The sequence below is a fragment of the Coturnix japonica genome, chromosome Z (genome assembly GCF_054131305.1).
Source record: "Coturnix japonica strain WE chromosome Z, WE-NBRP24, whole genome shotgun sequence".
Lineage (NCBI taxonomy): Eukaryota > Metazoa > Chordata > Aves > Galliformes > Phasianidae > Coturnix > Coturnix japonica.
Window position 1 is genome coordinate 3,475,334 of NC_140702.1, and position 11,764 is coordinate 3,487,097.

At 46.1% G+C, this 11,764-nt stretch overlaps 1 protein-coding gene across 3 annotated transcripts in view; it reads right to left on the minus strand.

Moving 5' to 3' along the window:
* LOC146753534 (rho GTPase-activating protein 32-like) overlaps positions 1 to 4,235 on the minus strand; it is a 43,177-nt gene extending 38,942 nt beyond the window's left edge. For 2 of the 3 annotated variants that reach the window (XM_085530601.1, XM_085530600.1), the window contains exons 1-2: positions 3,994 to 4,235; positions 836 to 907 (exon numbers count right to left, since the gene is read on the minus strand). The gene's annotated coding sequence lies outside the window, so the exon portion shown is untranslated. The remainder of the gene's footprint in view (positions 1 to 835; positions 908 to 3,993) is intronic. The other variant, XM_085530599.1, reaches the window with a different exon arrangement.
* Between the last annotated feature and the right edge of the window lie 7,529 nt (positions 4,236 to 11,764).

Genomic DNA, 11,764 nt, shown 5'->3' on the forward strand with positions numbered 1-11,764 from the left:
AGAACAGCACCAATCAGCAGGCGCGAATCAATTCATTCACAAGCTGCACAATGACTCTGTTCTTTACATGATAAAGAAACACACAGAGATTCCTGACCAAAAAGTTGGGAGTTAATAACGACAAAAGAGGTTCCTGTTCCTACGCCTAATCCTCTCACCCCAACTCCTGGATGATGCCCACAGGCTTCAAGTCAGCTCTCAAATCCATTGAACTCCAGTCACAGAACTCCATCAAAAAGGATGTCACACATGTGACACTTACATACATTTTGCATCAGAAACAGTGACGCCAGCAGGAGCAGAGAGGTGACTATCCCCCTGTACTCAGCACTGGTGAGGCCACAACTCGAATTCTGTTTCCAGTTTGTGGCCCCTCACTGCAAAAAAGACACTGAGGCATTGGAATGTGTTCAAAGAAGGGCAACAAAGCTGGTGAGGGGTCTGGAGCACAATGGGGCCATATGAGGAGAGGCTGCAGGAGATGGGAATGTCCAGCCTACAGAAGAGGTGGCTCAGGGGAGACCTCATTGCTCTCTATAACTTCCTGAAGGGAGGTTGCATTGAGCTGGAGGTCGGCCTCTTCTCTCGTGTCATTATTGATAGAACTAGAGGGAATGGTTTCAAGCTGCGGCAGGAGAGGTTCAGGCTGGACATTAGGAAATATTACTTCTCAGAAAGGGTGTCCAGGCACTGGAATGCACTGCCCAGGGAGGTGGTGGAGTTACCCACCCTGGGGGTGTTCAAGGAACGTCTGCAGAAATCCCTGCTGAAATCCTGACCTCTGCCACAGGTGGCTGAGTGACACAAAAGCTGTGTCCTTGGTTCCCGGCCTTACCTTCCCATGCCGTTCATCTTGCTCTGCAGCTCCTGCTCTGAATACTCTTCTTCTATTCCCATGTGATGTACCCTGAAATACATCATTTAGTGAGTCTGAACAAAACATAAGACATTAATTGGAACTGTGAAGAAATGTTTTTTGCACTTTACTTGGAGAATGTTCCATGCTATACCTTCTTTTCTCAATTGTAACACGTGATTTTTTATAAAAAGAAACACAGCAAGTCAGCTTTTCTGTGTGCACATTGATGAAACTTGGTGAAATACAACTTCAGAAAAAGGTAATTTGAAAATTTAAATATTCTTATCAGAATCTCTGCTATTAGTTACCGTTCCCATGTTCTGATTTGATGATGATTCTCTCAGAGCTGTTTTGTCACTCCCCCCCTCAAATGCACTTCAAGTGCTTTAGGAGCATCACTGGAATTTTGAATAAACTTGATATATTTTAGCAAAGCTGCTACAGATGCATGACTGAAGTACTTTGGAAAAATATAATCTTGATTAAACGCTGAACAGTGTTATTTAATTATAATCCAGGTAATTAAATTAATTAAACCAGGGGAATCACCTCCCAGTCAGTCAGCTCCCACCAGGGAAATCGCTTCCCTGCCAAGCAGATGCAACCAACACAAGCTGCTACATCACTCTAGGGCCCCACTGAGTCTTCCCAAGGGGTCTCCAAAGGTTTCCCTGTTGACTTCTGGGAACCTGGGAACACTCACATGGAAGCCAGTGCCCCCTAATGTGCCCCAGAGGTCTCTCAGGGCCCCGCAATTAGTTCTACAGACATCCAGACATGCCCCAGAGCAAGTATGTGTGCAGTAGAGACTCTGTCATTTAACTCAAGGATCTGGGATACCTGAGGGAGAGCTTTTCCACTAAAGACAGAAGCAGAGAAAGCGTTCAGTATTTCCGCCTTCTCAGCATCCTCTGTTACCAGAACCCCTTCCTCTGTTACCGACCCCTCCCAACACCCCTTGTTTTTTGTTTATTATCAAACTATTAACATACTACAAAATAACAGCACTCATTACACAAGTAACATCATCATGCCAGCATCCCGACCACCTGCTTTAGAGATTTATCCTTCATTTTGTGTAACACTTCAAACACTGCAAAGAAACAAAGCAAGTGCAGAAACAGGACGACACTTCCCTCAGGATTTTACAGTCTCATTCATGTCTGACAGATGGAGGCCCTGACAACAAGAGCTGTGTCTGTCCATAACAAGGACTCACCTCTGCAGGTGCAGGGGCAGCTCTCAGAGAAGCCTTCTTCATTTCTGCTTTCTTCTCTTTTTGTCTTTTGTCTGGGAGCTGGTGTCAATCTGCCTGAGGGAAGGGTGGCCCCTTCAGAGGGATCTAGATAAGCTGGATCAACCTCACTGGGCTGAGGTGAATGGGATGAGGTTCAGTGAGGCCAAATGCCAGGTCCTGCACTTTGGCCACAGTAACCCCATGCAGCGCTATAGGCTTGGGGCTGAGTGGCTGCAGGACTGTGCAGAGGAAATGGACCTGGGGCTGTTGGTCGATGCTCAGCTGAACATGAGCCAACAGTGTGCCCAGGTGGCCAAGAAGGCCAACGGCATCCTGGCCTGTATAAGAAATAGTGTGGCCAGCAGGAGCAGAGAGGTAATCATCCCTTTGGACTCAACACTGGGGAGGCTGCGCCTCAAGTCTTATGTTCAGTTTTGGGCTCCTCGCTACAAGAAAGTCATTGAGGCACTGGAACTTGTACATGGAAGTCTGTCCCTTGAGCAGCTCCCATTCATCATCAGCTCCCATTCTGAACCCCACTGTGCAAAACTTCTACTGCAGATGGCTGCAGTCACCAAAGCTCAGCCCACTATCCAGGTATCAGCCTTCTCCCTTCTGTTTTCCATCTTAGCCCATAGTTTTGCTCCCAAAAATGGAACTGCACTCCAACAGTCAAAACACAAACTAATACATCACCTTCACTGCTCCTTCCTGCACCCCCAAATTAATGGTTACCTGACATCCCCTACAGCACAGCACCTGCTCACAAGTAACATTCAAACTCTATTCTTTCATACTTCTTGATAGAGGACAGTAAAAACTCCCTTCTGCATGGCACTAAGGACAGTCTGTCCCCATCACATCCCTCTGTGTGCTGAAAGCTGCCATTGGATCTCTTGCAGCCTGCTGGCTGCTGCTCACAAACACAGGGAACTGCACCACACTGATTCTAAAGAGAGAAAGGAAGAAACTCTGGTGGGAATGGGCACCCAAGGATTGCAGAGATGCTCCAGATTGTGCCAGAGATGGAATCTCAGAGTGCTGGGACATGATTGATCACTAAGGAAAACACTTGGAAGCACATTCAATCTGCAGAAGCTGTAATTACTGGGCACAGTCAGCTTTCCTATGGCTCAGCTGGAGTAGGAGGGTGCTCTCACACATCTGCTCAGGGGCTTCAGCTGAGACACTTGCAAAATGCTGGGATCATTCTGATGGAAACTATGTCTTCAGATACCATGGTTAAATCCATCCAACATGATCAAGCAGAGCCTTAGCTCTTGAGCAGCACTTCTTCCCCACCCTTCACTACTCCAAGCAGCTCCAACAAACTTCTCAGAAGAAATCCAGGCCAGCACAGACCTGGCAGACCAGAACCAAGTGCAGCTGGTGGGACGGCAGTGCCCACTCCTTGCTTCCACCCTGCTCCAGCAGGTTAAGGAGTCTGAGCCTCACTGGCCTTTGACAGCTCAAGACTTTCAGCACCTCATGCCAACATTTCTCACTAAGATACACCTCAGGCATTGAATTCTCTTCTCACTACCTCCTCCCAGTCCTGCCCTAGGAACAGAAACCATTCAGATTCTACAGCAAACTACAGCATCTACCCTGCAAGAGCACACTGAACCACCTGCAAGAATGAAACGTGGTTTTGGAGAGTGGGTTTGAAAACACACCTTTAGACAGCTGTCTCCCTGTAGCCAAAAGGAAACCAAGCAGCAAAAGAAGAGTCCAGCCTGAAACATGCCCATGCTACTAGCCCAGGTTTTTCACAGTCAATGCAGAATCCATCCTGCTCTTGAGGTAACAAATGACCAGTGGGTCTCCCCTTGCTCCACCCCTTCTCCTTCAAAGCCAGAAAAAGAAAGAAAAACAAGTAGAAGAAATCCAGACGTACCTTTCCACACACAGAGCAGAAAGTGGAACAGCAGTTGTCTCCTTCCTGAGACATGGTGGGGAGCATCCCAGAGGAAGCCCAAGTTCTTTGCTTCTCTCCACAGGGACTTCAAGCACTCTTGGCAAGAGCTGCTTTGGTTCTTTCTTCAACTGCTTCCATCACCAGAATCTCCTTTGGAAAAGGAACACTAAAGAAAGAATCAGCAAATGAAAAAGAATGAGCAATAACCACTTCTGACATGCAATTTAGACACTTGACTCGGGCAAGGTCTTCAAATCAGCTGGTTACAAGAACTGTCCCACAATATATCCCGCTTCTGTACAGCTGCTGTTATTTCTGACAGCGAGTGTAATCACAGAATCATAGAATGGCCCGGGTTGGAAGGGACCTCAAGGATCATGAAGATCAATCACCTCCCTGTCCCTGCTGGCCATCCCCTTTTCTGATGGAGCCCAGGGGACCATTTGCTCTCTGAGCTGCAAGAGCACGCTGATGGCTCACGTTCTGTTTTTCATCCACCAGGACCTCCAGGTCCTTCTCTGTGGGGCTTCTCTTAAGGACTGCTCCTCCCAGGCCGTAGAAATGCCTGGGATTCCTCCAGCCCAAGTGCAAAACCTTGCACTTTGCTGTGTTCCACCTCATTAGATTCACCTAGGCCAACCTCTCGGTTGAGCTCTCTCTGAATGGCATCCCTTCCTTCCACTGCATCAGCCGCACCACTCAGCAAACAGCAGAGGGTGCACTCCATTGCATCATTGGTGTCACTGATAACCATGTAAAAAAGCACTGGTCCCAAGACAGACTCCTGGATGACACCACTTGTTATCGGCCTCCACCTGGACACAGAACCATGAATCACCACCCTCTGTCTGTGGCCTTTCAACCAATCCCTTATCCACCAGGTGGTCCACCTGTCAAATCCACATCCCTCCAGTTTAGAGATAAGGATGTGGTGGAGGGCCATGTCAAAGATCTCGCTCAAGTCCAGGTCAATGACATCAGTTTCCTTCCTTTTGTCCACAAATGCCGTCACTCCATCATAGAAGGCCACCAGATTGGTTAGGCATGGCCTTCCCCTGCTAAAGCCACGCTGGCTGTCTTTGATCACATGCTCATTTCTTATGTGATCAAGCATGTCTTTGAGGCGGATTTGTTCTTCAGCATCTTCATCACAGTTACACATTTGAATCAAATAATTGGTGTTCCTGTCACGAAGAAAACCTCTTTGTCTTCTACTCCTGCAGCACTTCTGTGCTTTCACCAGAAGGAAAGGGAGAGGCCAACTCCTAGATCCAAATTTTAAGAAACCAACACCCAATAGGTGTCATCTGAAGTAAAATAGCAGAGAAATTAAGATGGCTCTTCTGCATCCAGCTTGGATCACTCCCTCACTCAGGCACACCACCATCAGATCAAGGAGATGCTGCCTTCACCTTAGAGACTGTATGGGAAATCACAGCTTGAACCTCTGATTATCAGTTGAGGCAAGTGTTGGGTCAGCTGTGGGAGCACAGGTGAGAGTAATCTAGCTGTGCTCACAGAAGGGGTGGACCTCAACTCCACCTCCTCTGAGACCTCATTTAAGGGCTGACCACCACTGAGGCAGCATCTCTTGGAGGTTGCTCCCCAGTTGAGACTGCCTCAGCTTTCTGGTCAAGGCATTGACATTGGTGACTTTCCCTTTGCTAATAACATTTGACTATTTACCACCATCTTGGTTAACATCTTTTTACTAGCCACCCTTACAGAGACCATAAGGGTTTGGGCTTCCAAACTCTCAGCAAGCATTTGGATCAGACAGCTTCCTGCTGGGGAGCTCCCTGCATCACTGCTGCCTATTCTGGTACTGTACCCAAAGATGCTTCAGAGCTCATTAGCATGGACTTCCTTCCTCCCCTCAGCAGCTGCTCCTGCACTCACCTTCATTCCTACTCAGATACCGGCCGCTTCCAGCACCAGCTGACCTGCAAGACACAGAAAGGAAAGGTGGGAGTCATGCAAACGCACAAGCCCAAGGCTGCGTCACCACCACGTATGGCAGCCTCAGGAAGTCAGCTGCAACTACAGCCTTTGTCAGAATGGAAACAGGCACCGTCAATTAAGTGTGACCTCTGAACTCATTGCCACCATCAGAAATAGGCACTGAAATCGCTCACTTCACTGCAGCTGATTACCTCCAAATGCTTGCAGATGGTGTCATCTGCAAACTTGCTGAAGCTGCATTTGATTCCACTGTCCATGTTGCCTACAAAAATGTTAAAGAACACTGGTCCCAACACCACCCTCCACCTGGACACTGAGCTATTGACTGCAACTCTCTGAGTGTGACCATCCAGACAGTTCCTTATCCTGCAACTGGTCCATCCATCAAAACCATTTTTCTCCACTTTGGTGACCAGGATGTCATGCAGGACGGGATCAAATGCTCTGCACAAGTCCAAGTAGATTATGTCAGTTGCTCTCCCATTATCCACCAATGCTGTTACTCAATCATGAAAGGCCACCAAGTTTGTCAGCCATGGCTTGACCTTGATGAAGCCATATTGGTTACCACCAATCACCTCATCTTTATTTTCCAAACTACAAACCTGTCTGAACCATTGGCTTCTCTGCATGCTCATCACTAGTCTCTCCTTAGCTTGTGTGCCCACAATGTATGGGGAATGTCAGCCTCAAATCTTACCTAAAGGACATTTTTGCTTCAAAATCCCTTGAACAACACACAATCCCTTTTAACTCTCCACGTCTGCGCTTATTTATGTCAGATCAGACCATAGTTCTGTGCTGCTATTTCCCTTTCCTTCTGAAGGGCCTGGATACAACTTGGATTAACCTCAGGAGCAGAGTTCCTGCATAAAACAGCCAGTACTGAAACAGCAACCCAACCTGGTTGCAGACTGAGAGAGAAAATGAGAGTTCACCACTTGTGAATAATGAGGCTTCTCTTATTTCCCTGGGAAGTAATGCCCACTTTTTTACTTTGACGGAGCTCCTTCCCATCCTAGAAGGGAAAATGTCAAGTCAGATCTCCATTAGTCCTTCCATCTCTGCACTGAGCAAAGGGAGCCTTTAGATCTATGCTTAATTCACCCACTCCCCTAGAATTAATGGAACTGTACTTACTGGAACATATGCTGAAGCTTAAGCACAGTGCAGTGTTTTCAACATGTAGGAATGGCTATAGAACATGCATAAATTCTGGCTGACCTATGACAGCTTAAAGCACTGCGGAGGACTGTTAACAAGCCCGTTTGGACATCACCTTGAATAAATGACGTTATCCCCAAGTAAGGGAAGGAACAGCTGAGCACCGGGGAGGTACACAAAGTGCCAGAGCAAATTCTCACACTGTCACATGCAAAGAAAACTCAGATTTCACCCTAAAACACAGTTCACAACAAGGCTACAAAATCCTGGCTGAGAATTTCTGTGTTAGACTGTACTCCAACCAACAATATTTTGTGCAGCAAGACCTCAGGAGTTCACAAGAAACCCAAAACAAACTTCCATTTCAACTTGATAAATGAACTCAGGACATCATAACAAAGAGTGCTGATCTGGGCAAGTAAAAGAGCATAAAGAAAAGAGAGCAGTGCAAAAGCTATCAAGCAAAAGCTCAGACTCGCATCCCTTGGAAGTGAAATTAAAGGCTCTCATTCATTTCCAGAGAAGTCAGAAAGGAAAACACCATTACATGCCATACCTTGAACCACTTGATGTCCACCTTGGGCCTGGACAGCTCACACTCAAATGTGACCTTGTCCTTCTGAGTGACGCTAATTTTGATTGCAATTTTCATTTTTGGATCACTTAGGGCTTCAGCCACTTAATGGAACTAACTCAGTTAAAAGTCAGGGGTAAAATAAAAACTTTCTTGTACTAGCAGAGAGATTTGCAACAGAGTAACTGAAGTAAGGATGGAAGACTGAAGGTGCTGGGGAAGACATCCAGGCTTTAGCTACAGGGCATGCACGCAGAATCACAAAACAAAGGCCAGTCAGAAAAATAAGAGCTTCATGAGAATTAATGGGGTTGTTTCTACATGCCCATTCTATCTGCCAGTGTAAAACCTTCCAGTGAAAAAAAGGAAAGCTACAGATGGGTGGGGAGAATTGTTGGTGAAAATGATTTTTTTGGAAGCATCAGATTTTATGACTCGCAGTAAGTGATCACCATAACTCACACTCACATCTCCTGCCTGTAGAGGAGATCCTCCTTGCATCTACAAAGATGCAAGAAGAGGCAAAGAAGGGGTAAAAAAAATCCCATCTTATATTTGGGATGCTTAATTCCAGCCTTGAAGGCTGATTTGCCCACTTAACTGCTATGCTCTTCAGAAGCAGTTGTTCCACAGTTATTTAGAGTGAAAGAAGTTTTGTACTTGGTTGTTAACACAGAGAACAGCATAAACACACAAATGAACTCAGCTTTGCAGTGTTGTAATGGCTGATGAGGGAAGCCAAGGATCATTCCACACTGTCAGCCTTCATTTCCAGAGACATACCTTTGGGGGTGATGGTAATGCTGCTCTTGTCATCTCTGGACTCACAGAAGTACTCTCCCTCATCCTCAGCCCGGATCCCTGTTATTGTCAGGGTTCTTCTGACCCCTTCCTCATCAATCTGGAAACGTTTGCTGGGTTTGATCTCAACTGCATTCCTGCACTACACCACCTTCCCTTTGACATGGCTCACTTCCTCTTCCTCTAAGCCACATAAACAGCTGCTTAGTGCTCCCAAAGCGAATGCTCACCAGTTGTTTCCAACTTGAAGGTCACCTTCTGGCCAGCAGCCTCGCAGATGTATTCTCCAGCATCTTTCTTCTCCACCTGCTCCACAACCAGACGCCGTGTTTTGCCCACAGATTCCCTTTGGAACTTTCTGGAGGAGGCAAGCAGTCTTCCATCCTTGTACCATTTTACTTGGGTTGGGTCCTGTGCTACTTCACAGCTGAGGGAGGCACTTGCTGTCAGGGCAGCACTCACCTCTTTCTGCACCTGCTCCTGGTTTATAAACACAGGTTTTGGCTCTGAGGGAAGAAAAGAAAAAGTATTGACTGAGGGACTGAAATGAGACCATCTTGCAGGTTTGTATGTACAGGTTGGAACAGGTTAAGGTTACCACTTGTGCCCAAACTAATAGCCTTCACTAGAGACTATCAGCTCTTCTGTTGAAACTAAGTGTCAAATCTAAGCAAGAAAGAACCTAGGAACTGAAGGAACCAAGAGGGTCCTTGAACACCAGTCCCATGGTTGCAAGTCACTATGCAAACATATTGAACCCAAAAGAACATCTGACCTGCAGGCAACCAAAACCTGAGTTCCTTTTACTTCAGACCCACTGTGAAACATCAAAACACATAAACATGTGATAGTCAAACCACTGGCTGCCTTTTCATGACCCAGAACAGTACTCCTGGCTTCCTGAACAGACTCCTCATGGCCTCTACCATTGCCACAACTGTGACTGTCAAAGGCACAAAGGAAATATGCTCACCAACGCAGTCCTTTCTTCTCTGTGTGTGATTTGCAGATATCTATCTTACTTTGAGCTCTGGGAATAGTCAGCTCTGCCAGGTCTCTTACTGTGAGTAGCAGACTCACCTATCCAGATGCAGCCTCCAACATAAAGGCATAGTAAAAAGGCAGTGTACTACTAGGAGAAGTTCCTGCTTCTCCTGCCATGAAAGGCTGCACGTACAACATGCACTCCAGCCTCACTGCACATACTTATCTCAGTCAAATGTTTTGGTGAACAAGAATTACAGTTTGGGATCTCAGGCACAGGAGAGATTTGAATAATATCTTGAATATTGCTTCCATTGTACATAAATCAGTAATAATTATTCTACAGACAGACTGAAACAGGTCTTTGTGCCATACTAAAACCAAATACTTTCTACAAAGCCAGCCAATCAAGTCTAGAGAAAAAACCTCAGCACAGACTACTGCAACTGGATCACTGTATAATAGAAACTAGATTTTACTTTACTGTTCTCTGCTGTATTTCAGACAACACCTGTCTTACCTGTGCCATGAATCTTGAAGGTGAGTTTCTGGCCAGCAGCCTCGCAGCTGTACTCCCCTGCACCTTTCTTCTCCACCTGGCTCACCACCAGCCGACGCTGTTTGCCCTCTGACTCAGCCTTGAACTTCTTGCTCCAGGTGATCAGTTTCCCCTCCTTGTACCACTTCACCTCCGTCTTCTCCTGGGCCACCTCGCAGCTCAGTGTGGCATTTTCTGTTGGTGTAGCCTTCACCTCCTCCTGCACCTTCTCCTTGTTTGTAAATACCACTTCTGGCTCTTAGAAGGGAAAATAATTCATGTCCAAGATATGAATTTGCCCACTGCCCTTCCACTTTACAGGAACAATGGAAAACCATCTCTTTGACCTGGCAGAACACACCTAAAGCTGCTGGGATAACATGCAAACTGTGCCATGGAGGGTGATTTTCATTTGCTTGTCTGTTTGATGAAGCTTTGTTTCCTAAAGAAGCTTTTAGTAATCTCTTTGTGACAAAGCAACTATCTCTGTGCAGCAAGGTAGGAGATCACCTGAGGGGTTCTTAAAGTCACTTCGCTGCAAAGGAGGAAATATTTTGGTTGAAGCTGAGTGCAAACTGACAAATTTTAGCATCAGGAAATGTACCATGCTGCATCAGAGACACATAGCATTCATTTCTTTCGATCCCAGTAGCTGCCTCTGTTGTCAGCACTGGATCATTCTGTTCACTGCAAAGAGTGACGGACCAGGACTCCATGTTCAGGACTTTGTCACTATTTCCCATCCCATCCTGAGAAGAGCTAAGCTTATCTCACATTATTAGAATCATAGAATTACCCAGGTTGGAAAAGACCTTGAAGATCATCAATTCCTACCACAGCCTAACCATAGTACCCTAACTCTAAAAACCCTCTACTGCATCCAAATGGTGGAATATCCTCATCGTCCTGGAGGCACATTAGTCAGGTCACTTGGGAGGCAGAGTAGGTCAGAAAACAAAAGTGTTTTTCCTACTCTGGAGCCACAGCATGGCAATGAATCTTGGATGACTCGCCACACCACTTTCTTCCCCTTGCTGCCAACTACTTGATGTCTCAGAAACATTAATCTACAGAAAACCTTTCAGTTATATCTTCCCCATAGCATGAGACAAGACCTTCCAAGATGAATAAAAAGTGATCAGACATTGGGCTGACACCCAAATGCTCACCACGATGCCCCTCTTCTAAATCATTCCTAGAATCAGCTGCACTTCACAGTTCTCCAGTTGTACCAGTGTGTGGGGATAGACAGGCACAAGTACAACCTTCCTGTGTATGGATCTGCTCCCATAGCAATGGGAAACTCTGCAAGTTTTTAAAGGATGGAGCTGCCTGTCCTAAGGACTTTCTAAAGCTTTATGGAGGAGATACAAAGTGAAATATATTCACAACTATTTTCTCCATTTTCCCAGCAGACCTGAACAATACCAGTCATGGTTTACAAAAATATGACACCCAATAGGAAATATTCTTATAAAAGAATAATCATTTTTATAAATATTCGAGAAATTATTCTAGAAATAGAAAGGTCAAAAAGTACCCTTTCTCACCTGTTACATCGACTTTGAAGGTGAGTTTCTGGCCAGCAGCCTCGCAGCTGTACTCCCCTGCATCTTTCTTCTCCACCTGGCTCACCACCAGCCGACGCCGTTTGCCCTCTGACTCAGCGTTGAACTTCTTGCTCCAGGTGATCAGTTTCCCCTCCTTGTACCCCTTCACCTCCACCT